This window comes from Chiloscyllium plagiosum, unplaced genomic scaffold, assembly GCF_037043375.1.
Source record: "Chiloscyllium plagiosum isolate Xiang-an unplaced genomic scaffold, Cpla_swu_hap1 HiC_scaffold_19, whole genome shotgun sequence".
NCBI classification, from domain to species: Eukaryota; Metazoa; Chordata; class Chondrichthyes; order Orectolobiformes; family Hemiscylliidae; genus Chiloscyllium; species Chiloscyllium plagiosum.
In genome coordinates this window covers 62,970,169-62,989,955 of record NW_028270157.1, presented here as the reverse complement: position 1 = coordinate 62,989,955, position 19,787 = coordinate 62,970,169, and the positions used below count along the sequence as shown (strand labels likewise).

General features: G+C 48.5%; 1 protein-coding gene across 8 annotated transcripts in view; it reads left to right on the top strand.

Annotated features, from left to right (window-relative positions):
* The window catches only part of LOC122559499 (contactin-1), a 771,145-nt gene that overhangs the window by 621,008 nt on the left and 130,350 nt on the right, over positions 1-19,787 (top strand). The gene's annotated exons all lie outside the window — the stretch shown is intronic.

The following is a 19,787-nucleotide window of genomic DNA, read 5'->3' as shown; positions in this document are numbered from 1 at the left end:
TTTAAATGTAAACCTTTCTTTCCATCCTGATGGTCAGAGCACAAAGCCTCCAGTTAGACATCACCTTATTGCACAGCTTCTTTGTTGGTTATGTTTCTTATTCTTGTCTTGCAGAATAGAACTACATAATGTTTCTTTTGTTCCTTGTGCTGTTCTTGTTTTAATTCCCATGCCTCGGGCATTGACTTGTTTTATGGACAAGAACAAAATCTGGAGACTGTTGATAATCAGCCAATTCCTGTGATCGACCAGAGAGTACATTATCCTTATTGTGGAGTTTTCACTGCACTTGAGGGAAGATTATACTTATTTAGTGGCCAGCCCTCAGAGACGATGTCCGGCTTCCGGTAAATCATTGTGAATCCATTGGCCGTTTTTGTGGTTCGATGTTTTTCTTTCAAATACTTGGCAGAATCTACAGATTTGCTTTTATTGGAGGAGAGGCTGAGACGGTCATCTTATCAAGATGCACATTCCTCTGATGCTTACAAAGGAGCTTCTGGCAGGACAGAGTGAAATGTTAGTCACCACATGAGGTTTGTATTAAGTGACTCCATTATAACAAGAGTTTTTTTTTTCCCTTGCCTTTTTATATTTCCAAATTCGCATTTGCCAGAGTATCCTGATACGACTTTTGGCAGATATTGCTAATTTTGTCTGTTTCATGATGTACTGTAGTAGGTCAGGGCTAGAAAGGCAATGTGACTTTATTTTTAACTGTTTCAACCTGTGAACAGCTTTATAAAATAGAAACAGCAGAAAAATGTTGATTTTTGTTGCAGGTGCCTTATCTGTTTGTATAATCAATTGAGAAATTCACCAGAACAGTACTTCGCCGCTTTCTTGACTACTCTTTGGTGAGCACCACCATTTGGAAACATATATGTCACAAAGGAACTGGCTTCTTTCCAAGATCCACAAGTTCAGTAACTGTTACTGTGTACTTCTTAAGACAAGACTTTTTAAAGTCAGCATTCTCAAGTCAAAGACTCCGTTCTTATGATTGTCTGCCATGATAGATTGCACCATATAAGGGTCAGGGTCTTCACTAGCATCATTGAAAAGATGTTGCTTGAGCACTGTAGGATGAGAACAATATTAGATCTAAACTAATAATCAGGGATGTCTATCTCTGAAGATGAACCCACCTCCTTACCACCCTACACCCATTCTTCCATAGCAATTACATGTAGCCCAAATTCATCTAAAACCTGAATAATGCTCCCATTCTATCATATGACCACCAGCATGACAAATGGCAGACTACATTGTCTTTTGGTCATTTTTCATTTACTCATCTCTGGATCCTTACTGACAATTCCCACATATTCCTGGAATGGATACAAGGACAGATTGTCCTCTGAAAGATGATCGAATCTGACCTCAGATCTGTCTTAATATTGGAGACATTCTTAATTTCTCATGGTTTTGTTGATGTTCAGCTCCAGTCTGTGCTCCACTGAACTCACCCCATTTGTTTTTCTTGAGCTCTCAAAATACATTCTGTTGAAATTGGCATATCATCTTTCTCATAACCTTATGGAATTTTTGCTCCTGTCAATCTCTCCTTCTCCCGTTGTCTTCAGTCACTTAATATCTGATTAGGCTTCTCTTTGTTTGTTTATAGCTTTGTTTTGTTGATATGTTTCACTATGGCCCTGTACTTTGTTCCTCAGTTGGTTGGGTTAAGCGTGGTGGTGACAAGAAAGTATGTGTCCATCAAAGACATGTACAAACAAATGCTTGGATGGATCTTCAGCAGTGACGTTCACCCCTATGTAGTTATCCAGGGTCACCCCTATGTAGTTATCCAGGGTCACACGTAATTATCCAGGGTCACACCAATGTAGTCATATCATCTTCTCTGTAAAACCTATCTCAGCTGGATGGCAGCAATGGTTATGATTTCTGAATCTTGACAAGGCAGAAAGAAACCATTCACACATGGCCAAGTGTCTCAGCCACCTTCTGTGTGTGTGTCTGTGTGTGCGCACGCGTGCGTGTGTGTATATATCCAGTATATCCAACAAAACCAATTTATATTGTCACAACAGCTTGACTGATCAAGTACATGACTAAGTGGAGAACCTGTATATTCACCACTATTGCATTTCAATCTACCTTACTGAAAATTGTGCTTTCTATACTTATTATTTCTCTCAAAGTTAACTAAAAGCTAAGGGTTGCATTAGCAAATCCAAAAGAGATATAATTTGAAGACAAAATAATTTTTAAAAATACAATGGGTCATAATGTCCTCCTGTTGTCGACTCTCCTCATTGACCACAATACTTCAATGCTCTGTGCAATCTGCATGGTTTGAAATTGTGCTCTCCACACCTGAATCTTGGCCAACAATATCTGTTGAAAAAAAGGAGCGGTGCTCACCCTGACATCTGGGAACCCCAGTTTATTCCTTCCTCCAGACCAAAGGAAAACTGTTCTTCACTGCTCTCTACTCCTGTCCCTCTGCCAACCATATATCGGTGCTCCATGAGATTCAGCTTTGTTGGCAAGCCTGCTCTGGGCCACATCATGAGATGCCTTTTTGGAAATCCATGATTGGAAGATCAATAGTTTTTAACCTTGTTGACCCTCTCAGCTACTTCCAAATTGGGCCTGTTTTCAAAATTGCCTTGCACTTGTCCAAGGAGGAGCTCATTTGGTCCATCATACCTGTGTGAAAGATCTTGAAGAACGTCCTCTTCATAAATCGTGAGTTTCTGCAAACACACTGAGTGGTATGGCACTTTCTTGAGTTCCAAGAATTAGATTCTAATAATCTAAGCATTTCCCAATAAAAAGTGCATTTCAAACACATATTTGTGACTGTGCAGAAGGACAAATCAAAGCAAGCACATGAAAACACCACTACCTCCTAATTTTCCTCCAAGTCACACACCATTCTGTGCATATCATTGCTGGGTAAAAATCTTGGAACTCCCTCCTGAACAGGAATGGACAATAAATGTTGGGCATGCAACAACACCTATATCGTAAGAAAGAATTTTTAGAAAATGCAACAGGTAACGATTTCATCCACATAGTATGTTGTGTAAGAGCATTATTAAATTTATGCGTTGGGACCAGTGATCCATGGTGTTCTACACAGAGCAGGCTGACATATGTTTTGTTTTGTTTTCCGAATAGGAGCTTGCATGCCTGATTTAGTAATACTGGCAGCAAAGTGTAGACATTAACCTTGTAGTCAGCGTTCCTGACTCTATTCTCCTTGTCATCTTCTGTCGGCTCAGTAACAGGCCATGTCACATCATGCTTTCTCAGATAAGGAAAATCCAGGAATGTTTTATTTCTTAAGCTCTCTCGCTTTTTATTTTTCTGCCACTTTCTCTGTTTTACTTTTGCACTCCTGGAGAGCTGCATGGTTGTTGGGGTAGTGTTCCAGAAGGACCAATGTGTCCCGAAACACTGGTTTCTGAGTGGCTGACCAAGTCTGTCCTTAAGCAGTAGCCACTGACTTTCCTGTAGGTAATGATGGTTGGCCATCAGGGGCAGAAAACTAGTTATTGATCAGTCCACTTAATCAAGGAGCCAAGAGATCATGTGGAATCATCCAGCTTATTCCCTGATTTAAATCAGAAACAGTTGACAATAAATGATAAGAGGCTATACTCAAAGCCAGTAAATCTATTGTTTCATTCACTTCACATTAAAAGGAGAATGAAGTTTGTTTATGCAATACACAGACAGCACATGGATCTTCAACTCATTTTTGGGACATTATATTGCATATATTCTTTTCTACTGTGAACCGGGTTTTCCCTCTGGCAGAGAAAGAGTCTTTCGCAGCTGAATGGATATACAAAGGGCAACATTGATGTCATTACTGAGCCAGTGTACAGTACACTGCATTTCACACTACTGGTGCATTAGGCAATTTGGTAATGCCCTTCTCAACAAACTGAGCACTTCAATTTTTCTGGATGCAAAAGTGCTTCAGGGGAATGTGTCTCAGCTATCTGCTGTGTTTCATTGTTTGAACTCAATTGGTTCCAGTTCCAATCTAGAGAATTAGCAAAAAAAAAAGGTTGAGATGGATATTTAAGGTGGAGAGATGTGAAGGAATCTGCAGTGTCAGCGTATTGTCTTCACTCTAAAATGAATGCTCATACTCATTGTGCTACTCAAAGCAAAACAGGTGATTGAGGTAAAAACAATGACTGCAGATGCTGGAAACCAGATTCTGGATCAGTGGTGCTGGAAGAGCACAGCAATTCAGGCAGCATCCGAGGACAGGCAAAATCGACGTTTCGGGCAAAAGCCCTTCATCAGGAATAAAGGCAGAGAGCCTGAAGCATGGAGAGATAAGCTAGAGGAGGGGGGGGTGGGAGAGAGTGGCATAGAGTACAATAGGTCAGTGGGGAAGGAGATGAAGGTGATAGGTCAGGGAGGAGAGGGTGGAGTGGATAGGTGGAAAAGGAGCTGGGCAGGTCGGACAAGTCCGGACAGGTCAGGGGATCGAGTTTCTGGAGGTTAGAAGCTAGGATGAGGTGGGGGAAGGGGAAATGAGGAAACTGTTAAAATCCACATTGATGCCCTGGGGTTGAAGTGTTCCGAGGCGGAAGATGAGGCGTTCTTCCTCCAGGCGTCTGGTGGTGAGGGAGCGGCGGTGGAGGAGGCCCAGCACCTCCATATCCTCGGCAGAGTGGGAGGGGGAGTTGAAATGTTGAGCCACTGGGCGATGTGGTTGATTGGTGCGGGTGTCTCGGAGATGTTCCCTAAAGCGCTCTGCTAGGAGGCGTCCAGTCTCCCCAATGTAGAGGAGACCGCATCGGGAGCAACGGATACAATAGATGATATTAGTGGATGTGCAGGTAAAACTTTGATGGATGTGGAAAGCTCCTTTGGGGCCTTGGATGGAGGTGAGGGAGGAGGTGTGGGCGCAGGTTTTACAGTTCCTGCGGTGGCAGGGGAAAGTGCCAGGATGGGAGGGTGGGTCGTAGGGGGGCGTGGACCTGACCAGGTAGTCACGGAGGGAACGGTCTTTGCGGAAGGCGGAGAGGGGTGGGGAGGGAAATATATCCCTGGTGGTGGGGTCTGTTTGGAGGTGGCGGAAATGTCGGCGGATGATTTGGTTTATGCGAAGGTTGGTAGGGTGGAAGGTGAGCACCAGGGGCGTTCTGTCCTTGTTGCGGTTGGAGGGGTTGGGTCTGAGGGCGGAGGTGCGGGATGTGGATGAGATGCGTTGGAGGGCATCTTTAACCACGTGGGAAGGGAAATTGCGGTCTCTAAAGAAGGAGGCCATCTGGTGTGTTCTATGGTGGAACCGCTCCTCCTGGGAGCAGATACGGCGGAGGCGGAGGAATTGGGAATACGGGATGGCATTTTTGCAAGAGGTAGGGTGGGAAGAGGTGTAATCCAGGTAGCTGTGGGAGTCGGTGGGTTTGTAGAAGATGTCAGTGTCAAGTCGGTCGTCACTGATGGAGATGGAGAGGTCCAGGAAGGGGAGGGAGGTGTCAGAGATGGTCCAGGTAAATTTAAGGTCAGGGTGGAATGTGTTGGTGAAGTTGATGAATTGCTCAACCTCCTCGCGGGAGCACGAGGTGGCGCCAATGCAGTCATCAATGTAGCGGAGGAAGAGGTGGGGAGTGGTGCCGGTGTAATTACGGAAGATCAACTGCTCTACGTAGCCAACAAAGAGACAGGCATAGCTGGGGCCCATACGTGTGCCCATGGCTACCCCTTTGGTCTGGAGGAAGTGGGAGGATTCAAAGGAGAAATTGTTAAGGGTGAGGACCAGTTCGGCCAAACGAATGAGAGTGTCGGTGGAGGGGTACTGTTGGGAACGTCTGGAGAGGAAAAAACGGAGGGCTTGGAGGCCCTGGTCATGGCGGATGGAGGTGTAGAGGGATTGGATATCCATGGTGAAGATGAGGTGTTGGGGGCCGGGGAAACGGAAGTCTTGGAGGAGGTGGAGGGCGTGGGTGGTGTCTCGAACGTATGTGGGGAGTTCCTGGACTAGGGGGGATAGGACAGTGTCGAGGTAGGTAGAGATGAGTTCAGTGGGGCAGGAGCATGCTGAGACAATGGGTCGGCCAGGGTGGTCAGGCTTGTGGATCTTGGGAAGGAGGTAGAACCGGGCAGTGCGGGGTTCCCGGACTATGAGGTTGGAAGCTGTGGGTGGGAGATCTCCTGAGGTGATGAGGTTCTGTATGGTCTGGGAGATGATGGTTTGGTGATGGGGGGTGGGGTCATGGTCAAGGGGGCGGTAGGAAGAGGTGTCCTCGAGTTGGCGTTTGGCTTCAGCGATGTAGAGGTCAGTGCGCCAGACTACCACTGCGCCCCCTTTGTCCGCTGGCTTGATGGTGAGGTCAGGATTGGAGCAGAGGGATTGGAGGGCTGCGCGTTGTGAGGGTGAGAGGTTGGAGTGGGGGAGGGGGGTCGACAGGTTGAGGCGGTTAATGTCCCGGCGGCAGTTGGAAATGAAGAGGTCGAGGGCAGGTAATAGGCCAGCGCGGGGTGTCCAGGTGGATGCAGTGTGTTGGAGGTGGGCGAAGGGGTCCTCAGAAGGTGGGCGGGAGTCCTGATTGTGAAAGTAAGCTCGGAGGCGGAGGCGACGGAAGAATTGTTCGATGTCACGGCGTGTATTAAATTCATTGATGCGTGGACGGAGGGGGACGAAGGTGAGTCCTTTGCTGAGGACTGATCGTTCGTCCTCAGTGAGGGGGAGGTCTGGGGGGATGGTGAAAACTCGGCAGGGCTGGGAGCTGGGAGCTGGTGTGGGTGTAGAGCTGGGAGTGGGGTCGGAGCCAGTACCTGGAGTGGGTGTGATGGTGGGGGGAATGGGGGTAGAGTAATGAGCAGGGGTAGTGTTCCCCTCAGGGTTCTGGGGGGTGGGGATAGTGACAGTGGGGTCTGTGGGGGGCGTGTCAGCAGAATGCAGGTGAGTGGCGTTGGTGGGGGCGGAAGTGATGGCAGACACGGCAGTAGGGGTGGCGGAAGTCACTGAGGGTGTGGCATCGGCGATGATGTGAGGGCCGGAAGTGGCTGTGGGAATGGCCATGATGGGGGCAGAAGTGACATCATCAATCAGCGTGGGGGTGGTAGCTGCATCAGCCGCATGGCTAATGGCATTTCCGAGGCCAGGGGAATCTTCTGGAATGTTCAAGGAGCGCTGGTTATGGAGCTGGGTAGATAAAAGTTTGTTGTACTTACAGTTTTTGATGTTTGAGATGGAATTGAAATACTGTTTGTTGAGAGTATGAATTCTCCTGAGGATGTAGTACAGAGTGGGTCCTTTGCAATTCTGAGAGAGTGTGGCCCTCAGCTGAGGCAGGGATGACTGTAGAGAGGTTAGGTGCCGGCGCATTGCTGCAAGCGTGGAGCGGAGGATCTTGAAGGAGAACTGTTGCTGGTGTTTTTGAATCTGTAATCTGTACTGTTTGTCCTGTTCGGGTCCGAACTCTGCTGGTTTAAAGGTGGTCCGGAGTCCGTGTGGGGTGAGTTGGTTACGGAGACAGGCACTGAGGAAGCAAATGTGGCTGTGATACCGAGTTTGTTTCAGGACATGGTTGAAGAGTTTCAGGGCTGCCCTGAAACTCTTCAACCATGTCCTGAAACAAACTCGGTATCACAGCCACATTTGCTTCCTCAGTGCCTGCCTCCGTAACCAACTCATCCCACACGGACTCCGGACCACCTTTAAACCAGCAGAGTTCGGACCCGAACAGGACAAACAGTACAGATTACAGATTCAAAAACACCAGCAACAGTTCTCCTTCAAGATCCTCCGCTCCACGCTTGCAGCAATGCGCCGGCACCTAACCTCTCTACAGTCATCCCTGCCTCAGCTGAGGGCCACACTCTCTCAGAATTGCAAAGGACCCACTCTGTACTACATCCTCAGGAGAATTCATACTCTCAACAAACAGTATTTCAATTCCATCTCAAACATCAAAAACTGTAAGTACAACAAACTTTTATCTACCCAGCTCCATAACCAGCGCTCCTTGAACATTCCAGAAGATTCCCCTGGCCTCGGAAACGCCATTAGCCATGCGGCTGATGCAGCTACCACCCCCACGCTGATTGATGATGTCACTTCTGCCCCCATCATGGCCATTCCCACAGCCACTTCCGGCCCTCACATCATCGCCGATGCCACATCCTCAGTGACTTCCGCCACCCCTACTGCCGTGTCTGCCACCACTTCCGCCCCCACCAACGCCACTCACCTGCATTCTGCTGACACGCCCCCCACAGACCCCACTGTCACTATCCCCACCCCCCAGAACCCTGAGGGGAACACTACCCCTGCTCATTACTCTACCCCCATTCCCCCCACCATCACACCCACTCCAGGTACTGGCTCCGACCCCACTCCCAGCTCTACACCCACACCAGCTCCCAGCTCCCAGCCCTGCCGAGTTTTCACCATCCCCCCAGACCTCCCCCTCACTGAGGACGAACGATCAGTCCTCAGCAAAGGACTCACCTTCGTCCCCCTCCGTCCACGCATCAATGAATTTAATACACGCCGTGACATCGAACAATTCTTCCGTCGCCTCCGCCTCCGAGCTTACTTTCACAATCAGGACTCCCGCCCACCTTCTGAGGACCCCTTCGCCTACCTCCAACACACTGCATCCACCTGGACACCCCGCGCTGGCCTATTACCTGCCCTCGACCTCTTCATTTCCAACTGCCGCCGGGACATTAACCGCCTCAACCTGTCGACCCCCCTCCCCCACTCCAACCTCTCACCCTCACAACGCGCAGCCCTCCAATCCCTCTGCTCCAATCCTGACCTCACCATCAAGCCAGCGGACAAAGGGGGCGCAGTGGTAGTCTGGCGCACTGACCTCTACATCGCTGAAGCCAAACGCCAACTCGAGGACACCTCTTCCTACCGCCCCCTTGACCATGACCCCACCCCCCATCACCAAACCATCATCTCCCAGACCATACAGAACCTCATCACCTCAGGAGATCTCCCACCCACAGCTTCCAACCTCATAGTCCGGGAACCCCGCACTGCCCGGTTCTACCTCCTTCCCAAGATCCACAAGCCTGACCACCCTGGCCGACCCATTGTCTCAGCATGCTCCTGCCCCACTGAACTCATCTCTACCTACCTCGACACTGTCCTATCCCCCCTAGTCCAGGAACTCCCCACATACGTTCGAGACACCACCCACGCCCTCCACCTCCTCCAAGACTTCCGTTTCCCCGGCCCCCAACACCTCATCTTCACCATGGATATCCAATCCCTCTACACCTCCATCCGCCATGACCAGGGCCTCCAAGCCCTCCGTTTTTTCCTCTCCAGACGTTCCCAACAGTACCCCTCCACCGACACTCTCATTCGTTTGGCCGAACTGGTCCTCACCCTTAACAATTTCTCCTTTGAATCCTCCCACTTCCTCCAGACCAAAGGGGTAGCCATGGGCACACGTATGGGCCCCAGCTATGCCTGTCTCTTTGTTGGCTACGTAGAGCAGTTGATCTTCTGTAATTACACCGGCACCACTCCCCACCTCTTCCTCCGCTACATTGATGACTGCATTGGCGCCACCTCGTGCTCCCGCGAGGAGGTTGAGCAATTCATCAACTTCACCAACACATTCCACCCTGACCTTAAATTTACCTGGACCATCTCTGACACCTCCCTCCCCTTCCTGGACCTCTCCATCTCCATCAGTGACGACCGACTTGACACTGACATCTTCTACAAACCCACCGACTCCCACAGCTACCTGGATTACACCTCTTCCCACCCTACCTCTTGCAAAAATGCCATCCCGTATTCCCAATTCCTCCGCCTCCGCCGTATCTGCTCCCAGGAGGAGCGGTTCCACCATAGAACACACCAGATGGCCTCCTTCTTTAGAGACCGCAATTTCCCTTCCCACGTGGTTAAAGATGCCCTCCAACGCATCTCATCCACATCCCGCACCTCCGCCCTCAGACCCAACCCCTCCAACCGCAACAAGGACAGAACGCCCCTGGTGCTCACCTTCCACCCTACCAACCTTCGCATAAACCAAATCATCCGCCGACATTTCCGCCACCTCCAAACAGACCCCACCACCAGGGATATATTTCCCTCCCCACCCCTCTCCGCCTTCCGCAAAGACCGTTCCCTCCGTGACTACCTGGTCAGGTCCACGCCCCCCTACGACCCACCCTCCCATCCTGGCACCTTCCCCTGCCACCGCAGGAACTGTAAAACCTGCGCCCACACCTCCTCCCTCACCTCCATCCAAGGCCCCAAAGGAGCTTTCCACATCCATCAAAGTTTTACCTGCACATCCACTAATATCATCTATTGTATCCGTTGCTCCCGATGCGGTCTCCTCTACATTGGGGAGACTGGACGCCTCCTAGCAGAGCGCTTTAGGGAACATCTCCGAGACACCCGCACCAATCAACCACATTGCCCAGTGGCTCAACATTTCAACTCCCCCTCCCACTCTGCCGAGGATATGGAGGTGCTGGGCCTCCTCCACCGCCGCTCCCTCACCACCAGACGCCTGGAGGAAGAACGCCTCATCTTCCGCCTCGGAACACTTCAACCCCAGGGCATCAATGTGGATTTTAACAGTTTCCTCATTTCCCCTTCCCCCACCTCATCCTAGCTTCTAACCTCCAGAAACTCGATCCCCTGACCTGTCCGGACTTGTCCGACCTGCCCAGCTCCTTTTCCACCTATCCACTCCACCCTCTCCTCCCTGACCTATCACCTTCATCTCCTTCCCCACTGACCTATTGTACTCTATGCCACTCTCTCCCACCCCCCCCCTCCTCTAGCTTATCTCTCCATGCTTCAGGCTCTCTGCCTTTATTCCTGATGAAGGGCTTTTGCCCGAAACGTCGATTTTGCCTGTCCTCGGATGCTGCCTGAATTGCTGTGCTCTTCCAGCACCACTGATCCAAAACAGGTGATTGGCCTAGTGTCCTGACCAATACTTATCCTTCAAATATCACAAAAACAACTTATCCGCTCATTTTGGAGGGATATAGGAGCAAGCAGGTTAGTTTGGGATTATGTTTGGCATGGATTGGTTGAATCTGCTTCCGTGCTTTATGAACCTGTGACTCTGTGACTATTAACTGTTTGCAGAAAGCTAAGATTGCATTTATGAGCAAAACCACCACTAGGTGGAGCATCAAATGCACATGCGCAGAAACACATGGTCGAAATGTTGGTAAATGGGCAGAAAAAAAACGCTGGATCCTCAACTCCCTTTACAACAAATCCTCCAATGTTGGACTTAATGCCTAAGAAGGAATGAGCAGTTTATTTTTAGCAGCAGCAGAGCTCGCTCTGACAGCAGAAGATTTGTCAGATTAATGTTTCCACAAGTTATGCAGGAAAGATTGGGAAAGGAAAAGATGAGGTTTTTATATGAACACTTCAGACCGACAAGAATGATGTGTATCCCTGTACTTAAAATGAAAATTTCACATCTTTTCAGGAAAGTGCAGATACATGCATAGCAACATTGTGTTCCAAGTGAATCTGCACATATGCAATTGGATCTTAATGATCATTTTTATTGGTGGCACTCTATCACCTGTAATGGGAACACCCTCTCCATAAAACCAGAGCAGAAATTGGTTGACTATGCTACTTCATGAAATCACAGCTGGCAGTATACTATAATAGTTAGTTGCTGCTCACTCAGGTGACTTGCCCTATAAATATTTTACACGTGAGATCAGCTGGTAATCTCTTGCAATGAGTGCGACCTTTGGAGGAGACTGTTGAAATGGTGGCTGCTCAGAGCCATGAGAAAATAGCTGTCCACTGCTGCAGGAGTAAGACTGATTGTGGGGTGTCAAGAGAGAGCAGCAGTCACATCTTATGCAAGACTGGCCATGGCTATACAGGCAGCTCGGGATGTCAGGCTGGATGATCAGCAAACAAGCATAGCAGGCAGACTTTTAACATAACAGGCTCACTGGCAATCAAGGGAAGGATGGACTGTATGCTGAAGGTTTGATAGCAAAACAAAGTATTCACCTCGCACCTCAGTTTTGTCCTTTTCAGGTTGTAAGTTTGCTCGCTGAGCTGGTGGGTTTGTTCTCAGAAGTTTTGTCACCATGCTTGGTAACATCATCAGTGAGCGTCCGGTGAAGTGCTGGTGTTCTGTCCCACTTTCTGTTGATGTGTCTTGGTCAGTGAGGTGGGTGATATTATTTCCAGAGGTTGGTAAATGGAATCCAAATCAATGTGCTTATTGATGGAGTTCTGGTCTGAATGGCAGGCCTCTAGGAATTCCCGTGTATGTCTCTGTTTAACCTGTCCTAGGATGGACGTGTTGTCCCAGTCGAAGTGATGTCCTTCTTCGTCTGTGTGTAAGGATACTCGTGATAGTGGATCATGTGTTTTGGTGGCTACTTGGTGCACGTGTATCCTGGTGGCCAGTTTTCTGCCTGTCTGTCCGATGTAGTGTTTGTTGCTGTCCTTGCAGGGTATTTTGTAAATGACATTTCTTTTGCTGGTTGTTGGTAGGTTCATCAGTAGCTGTTTCATAACTTATAATGTATTCTGTGATGTTGATTTTGGGATAAATGTTAGCTGGGACAGTCAGAAGAACATTCCCACCCTTCTTTGAAATATTATCGTGATCTGTAGGGGGCTTTGCTTTTGCATCTCATCTGCAAGATAGAATTTCCAAAGCTGCCGCCCCAAATCATTACGGCACTGGAGTGTTGCCGTTGAGTTTTGTCCTTGAGTGCAGTGGAACTTTTTCTTTATTCACTCATGGGATGAAGGCGTCACTGGCCAGGCCAGGGTTTACTGCCCATTCCTAATTGCCCAGAAGGCAGTCAAGAGTTAACCACATTGCTGTGGGTCTGGAGTCACGTGTAGACCAGACCAGGTGAGGATAGCAGTTTCCTTCCCAAAAGGACATCAGTAAGCCAGTTGGGTTTTTCCTATCAATCAACGAAAAGCTTCATGATTATCGGGTTCTTCATCAAATTCAAATTCCACCATCTGCAATGGCAGGATTCAAACCCGGGTTCCAGGACATTACCTGTGTCTCTGGATTAACAGTGATAATACCACAAGGCCCAAAGACTCTACTGAGGGGGTGGACTTGAAATCAGAACCCTCTGATTTCCGGTCATCGTTTTTGGATAAAGGGTAGCAGATATAAAACAGAGATGAGAAGAAATTACTTCTATCCAAAGGGTGGTGGAATTCACTACGCCAGAGTGTGGTGGATGCTGGGACGTTGAGTAAGTTTAAGGAGGAGAGTGAAAGACTTTGAATTAGTAACGAGTTGAAGTGTAATGGAGTGAGAGTGGAGTCGAGGTGGCAATATGGTCAGCCATGATCGTACTGAATGGTGGAGTACACTCGAGGGACCTGCTCCTAGCCTTTATCATCTTACCTTTACGTTCTTAAATAAGAATATGACAGACCACTTACCTCAAGCACAAACTACAAGCTCCTGTAGCCTATGATGAGGTGAAGTTACATGGAATCGAGGGTATGATTTCTCCGAGTACCAGAACATCACAGAAGTAATACTTGCTGCCTGGCCCAACTCCCCTCTACTGGCAATCTACTTTCAGGTTGCTGCCTGCTGTTCTGATCCACTGGAAGCCCGATTCTGCACTGATCCAGGCGTCAGAGTTGTGTTAGAAGAATTCAGTCGCATTTTAAAAATGGGAAGGAGAGAAAGAGAACAGTAGAGGCATGGGGTGTGAGAGAAATCTGATTACTTTCCTTGTATCTCTTGGGAGCCACTTCAGTTTAGCATCACTGAGAATCTGAGTGCAGGTTCCTGGCATCTTGCTCAGTTTCCTGTGTTTGTACAACAATAATGGAAAGATGAGTATTAATTGTGCATTGATAAAATAATAGTGATAACAAGTATCATAGAAAGAGGATTGTGTTAAATAAATAAATGTATTATTTTCCTGTATCAATAATATCAAAGGAGGCTTGCATCGGATCTGACTGGAGTTGACTTGAATATCTTCCTTGTGCCAGCATTACAAATGACAGCACCCAAATGAGGCAGACCTGATTCCAGGAGACTTTATGAGAACATTCCCATGCCTAGGAACAAACCAATGGTGCTATTTAACCTTTAAAGTGTGATTAAGAGTTGAAATGGCACAACCTTTCCAAATAAGTTGAAAAGTACACTTAGTGTAAATGAAGCTTGCTAGCAAAGAACATAACTGCAGAGTAGGGCTGAGGAAATGACCTTGTCCTCATCAGTCACAGGCCAGTTACTAGTTAATTATGTAGCTGCATTAACTCTAGAATTTCCATTTTATTGCAATTCTGTTCTGTCTGGTATAAAAGTACCCAGGAAACCGGATGGCAGTTTTGAAGCATTTCTACCTCATGCTGACTTGAAACTATTCTGTGGGAGAAGTGATCAGTTCGCTAAGAACTCTTGTGAAATAACCACCGAAAGGAAATGGAGAAAATGTAATTCAGCGATGTTGCTGGCAGTCTGGTTGGAGGCCTGGTAGGTTTTCTGCTTTGTGACATTGTCGTTGTTTCACATTGGACTGGACCATCTAGTCCTTTCTTAGCTCTCATTGATTTTAAGTCATAAGCTTGTGGTTGTAGCTTGAGTGTATGTACGAGAAGAGGGAGCTGAGTTCTCAGTCTTGTCTCTTGATGATAAGTACTGGAGCTAACATAATTTGATATTATATTGAGCTGTACAGTGGCTCAGTGGTTAGCACTGCTGCCTCAGCAACTGGCTTTGATTCCTTGCTCGGGTGGCTGTCTGTGTGGAGTCTGCACATTCTCCCTGTGTCTGCGTGGATTTTCTCCAGGTGCTCCGGTTTCCTCCCACAGTCCAAATATGTGCGGGTGAGGTGGATTGGCCATGCTAAATTACCCATAATCTTCATAAATGTGTAGATTAGGTGGCTTAGCCATGGAAATGCAGGGTTACAGGGATAGGGTAAAGGGGTGGGTCTGGGTGGAATGTCCTTCAGAGGGTCAGTGTGGATACGATGGGCCAAATGGCCTGCTTCCACGCTGTAGGGATTCTCTGAATCTACATCTTCCAATGACTTTGAAAGACCTGGGCACCAAGCAGAATATTTTGCTTTATTTTTATTCACCCACTAAGTTGTTGCTGATGGTGTTGTGGCTGAAACTGATGTAAAGGTTTCCACCTCTTCAGCGAAAACAATAAGAATATGAGACAAAGCATCTGATTACCCTGCTGATTTCCTGGAACACATTCTGTCTTTGTATAAATCCTTATCGTTCTGCATCTGAATCATTGTTCTTGTTTCTGTTAACTCCTTCGAATCTAAGAGTGTCAGTAAGAATGGGTTGCCACTATCTTGAATTGGAGACCAATCCTTTACAATCCACGTAGCAACCAATGTTTCTTTCTGTATCACTCCATATGCTGCGATAGGATTAGCATTATTCTGTCTTTGTCACTGCACAGAATGCATGGTAAAATGGTCTGTACTTTCTATTTGCCTGTATCTGAAACGTTCCTCCCTGTGAAAGATGCCTCTGCAGCAATGATGGTAGGTAATTCTGGGTTAGAGTGAATTAAAATATAGCAGGCAATGAATATCCATGAACAGTCCAGCCTGCTGGAACTCTGTTCATGGGTATTGTTGTGTTAGCCAAAAATGGGATGCACATTTTTTTCACAAACCCTCTGATGAGTTGTATACCTTGAGGGGAGCCATTTTCTCCAAGTTCTGGGAAGTACAGTCATAGAAAGCAACTTGGTTCCTTCATAACCAAAGTGGTTCTTTGTGCAAAAGCTGACAGCATTAAGGGTGAAACCTTTCCATGTCGATCAGCTCAGGAGACATCTTAGTCATATGCAGTCTGGCTTGTTGTTGTTAAATGCTAACCATGTAAGTTGTGAAGATGGGCCAGCAAACCTCACCAAGTGAGATAGCTGCACTGACTAGCACCAGCAAACCTGACCAAGGCATGCAAGTGGCACTGAAGTAGGTGCATGTGGGGAGGGTTGGTAGCACAGTTGGGAAGCGGTGGTGTAGTGGTGTCACTATAATCGAGCTAATGATTTCGAGCATGGGTTTGAATTATATAGCTGTTGGTCTTTGAAGTCTAATGATGACCATGAAAATATTGACGATTGTTATAAAAACCTATCTCATTCACTAATCTCCTTTAATGAAGAAAACTGTCATGGCTTACCTCCTGTGTGACTCCAGACCCACAGCAATACATTTGACTCTTAGCAGCCTTCCGAAATGGCCGAGCAAACCATTCAATTATCAGAAGTATCCCCAAGTCTCAAAGAAGGAATGAAGCCAAATAAACCATCTGGCATCGACTAAGGCACCAGAAATAACAATAGCAAAGACAAGCAGGTCAGGCAGCATCCAGGGAACAGGAGAATCGACGTTTCGGGCATAAGCCCTTCTTCAGGAATGAGGAAAGTTTGTCCAACAGGCTAAGATAAAAGGTAGGGAGGAGGGACTTGGGGGAGGGGCGTCGGAAATGTGATAGGTGGAAAGAGGTCAAGGTGAGGGTGATAGGTCAGACTGGGGTGGGGGCGGAGAGGTCAGGAAGAAGGTTGCAGGTTAGGAAGGCGGTGCTGAATTCGATGGATTTGACTGAGACAAGGTGGGGGGAGGGGGAATGAGGAAACTGGTGAAATCCGAGTTCATCCCTTGTGGTTGGAGGGTTCCTAGGCGGAAGATGAGGCGCTCTTCCTCCAACCGTCGTGTTGTTGTGGTCTGGCAATGGAGGAGTCCAAAGACCTGCATGTCCTTGGTGGAGTGGGAGGGGGAGTTGAAGTGTTGAGCCACAGGGTGTTTGGGTTGGTTGGTCCAGGTGTCCCAGAGGTGTTCTCTGAAACGCTCCGCAAGTAGCCGGCCTGTCTCCCCAATATAGAGGAGGCCACATCGGGTGCAGAGGATGCAATAGATGATGTGTGTGGAGGTGCAGGTGAATCTGTGGCGGATATGGAAGTTTCCTTTAGGGCCTTGGAGGGAGGTGAGGGGGGAGGTGTGGGCGCAGGTCTTGCACCTCCTGCGGTTGCAGGGGAAGGTGCTGGGAGTGGCGGTTGGGTTGATGGGGGGTGTGGATCTGACGAGGGAGTCACGGAGGGAGTGGTCTTCACGGAATGCTGATAGGGGAGGGAAGAGAAATATATCCTTGGTGGTGGGGTCCGTTTGGAGGTGGCGGAAATGACGGCGGATGATGCGCTGTACATGGAGATTGGTGGGGTGGTAGGTGAGGACCAGTGGGGTTCTGTCCTGGTGGCGGTTGGAGGGGCGGGGCTCAAGGGCGGAGGAGCGGGAAGTGGAAGAGATGCGGTGGAGGGCATCGTCAACCACGTCGGGGGGGAAATTGCGGTACTTGAAGAAGGAGGCCATCTGGGATGTGCGTTTTTGGAACTGGTCCCCCTGGGAGCAGATGCGGCGGAGTCGAAGGAATTGGGAGAATGGGATGGCGTTTTTACAGGGGGCAGGGTGAGAGGAGATGTAGTCCAGGTAGCTGTGGGAGTCGGTCCAACCGCCACCAGGACAGAACCCCACTGGTCCTCACCTACCACCCCACCAATCTCCATGTACAGCGCATCATCCGCCGTCATTTCCGCCACCTCCAAACGGACCCCACCACCAAGGATATATTTCCCTCCCCTCCCCTATCAGCATTCCGTGAAGACCACTCCCTCCGTGACTCCCTCGTCAGATCCACACCCCCCACCAACCCAACCGCCACTCCCGGCACCTTCCCCTGCAACTGCAGGAGGTGCAAGACTTGCGCCCACACCTCCCCCCTCACCTCCCTCCAAGGCCCCAAAGGAAACTTCCATATCCGCCACAGATTCACCTGCACCTCCACACACATCATCTATTGCATCCTCTGCACCCGATGTGGCCTCCTCTATATTGGGGAGACAGGCCGGCTACTTGCGGAGCGTTTCAGAGAACACCTCTGGGACACCCGGACCAACCAACCCAACCACCCTGTGGCTCAACACTTCAACTCCCCCTCCCACTCCACCAAGGATATGCAGGTCTTTGGACTCCTCCATCGCCAGACCACAACAACACGACGGTTGGAGGAAGAGCGCCTCATCTTCCGCCTAGGAACCCTCCAACCACAAGGGATGAACTCGGATTTCACCAGTTTCCTCATTTCCCCTCCCCCCACCTTGTCTCAGTCAAATCCATCGAATTCAGCACCGCCTTCCTAACCTGCAACCTTCTTCCTGACCTCTCCGCCCCCCACCCCAGTCTGACCTATCACCCTCACCTTGACCTCTTTCCACCTATCACATTTCCGACGCCCCTCCCCCACGTCCCTCCTCCCTACCTTTTATCTTAGCCTGCTGGACAAACTTTCCTCATTTCTGAAGAAGGGCTTATGCCCGAAACGTCGATTCTCCTGTTCCCTGGATGCTGCCTGACCTGCTGCGCTTTTCCAGCAACACATTTTCAGCTCTGATCTCCAGCATCTGCAGTCCTCACTTTCTCCTCAATAGCAAAGACAACCCTGTCAACCTTGCCAAGTCCTCCTAATGAATATCTGGGGGTTAGTGCCAAAATTGTGAGTGTCCTCTCGCAGACTAGTCCAACAATAACTTTACTCATGGAATTTGTCCTAAAACACAACGCCTCAGACACACTATTGCCATCCGTGGGTATGTCCTGTCCCAGCAGAGGTAGCAGGGTCACGGGGATATACAGTTAGGAGCATGCTGAAATGGAAGTCCTCAACATTGGTCTGGACCTCATGAAGTCTCATGGCATCAGGTCAAACAAGAGCAAGGAAATCTTCCTGCCAACAAACACCCTACTGCATTTCCCTCAGTTCCCTCTTTTTCCCCATGTTGAATATCACTTTGAGGAAACACTGATAGTGGCAAGCTGGCGATATGTATTCTGGATGGGGTACCTCAGTATTCATCACCAACAGTGATTTGGCAGCAGCACCACTGATTGAGCTGGTCAGGTCCTAAAGAACAAAGCTCCTAAACTGGATGGGAGCAAACCTACAACAAGAAACAAACCTTCTCACTCATCTGCCAGTTGCAGACACATCTGTCCATGACAGTGTCAGTAAAAGCGACCACTGCACAGTCCTTGTAGAGAGGAAATCCTGCCTTCACATTGAGAATAACCTCCATCGTATTGTGTGGCACTATCACTGTGCTAAATGGGATAGACTTCAAAAAGATCTAGTTACTCAAGACTGAGCATCCCTGAAACACTGTGGACCATCAGCAGCAGCAGAATTGTACTCCAGCACAATCTGTAACCTCGTGGCTTGGCATATCTCCCACTTAACCAATACTGACAAGGCAGGGGATTAACCCTGGTTCAATGGAGAGTGCAGGAGGGCATACCTGGACCATACATAAAAATGAGGCGTCAACTTACTTAAGCTTCTAAACAAGTGAATTTGTGTTCCAAACAGCATAAGCAGCAAGTGATTGACAGAGCTAACCAATCCTTTGCTATATTTAACATCTCTTGTTAGGTACAATTGGACCATGTTCCCAGGGACAAAGATTTTCAGAATGACACCTTGCTGCTGGGAGTAATGAAGAAGGAATCAGGATCAATTATTCTTCTGTTTCTCCCTTTAAATGAATTATTATTGCCACTTTCCTCGTGGCATTTGACTGCTGTGTTGTCGATGACCATTAGGAAACTGATACTGCATGCCTTGTGTTGGCCGTGGTGCATTAGGCAAGTGATCTTCCTGTGAGGATGCACATAATCCAGAACTGATAAGACCTTTGGGTGGGTGATGGCATCCACCAGCTCCACCTCCTGGTAAAGCAGTACACAAAGCATTAGACAGTAAGGCCACCCATGGTACA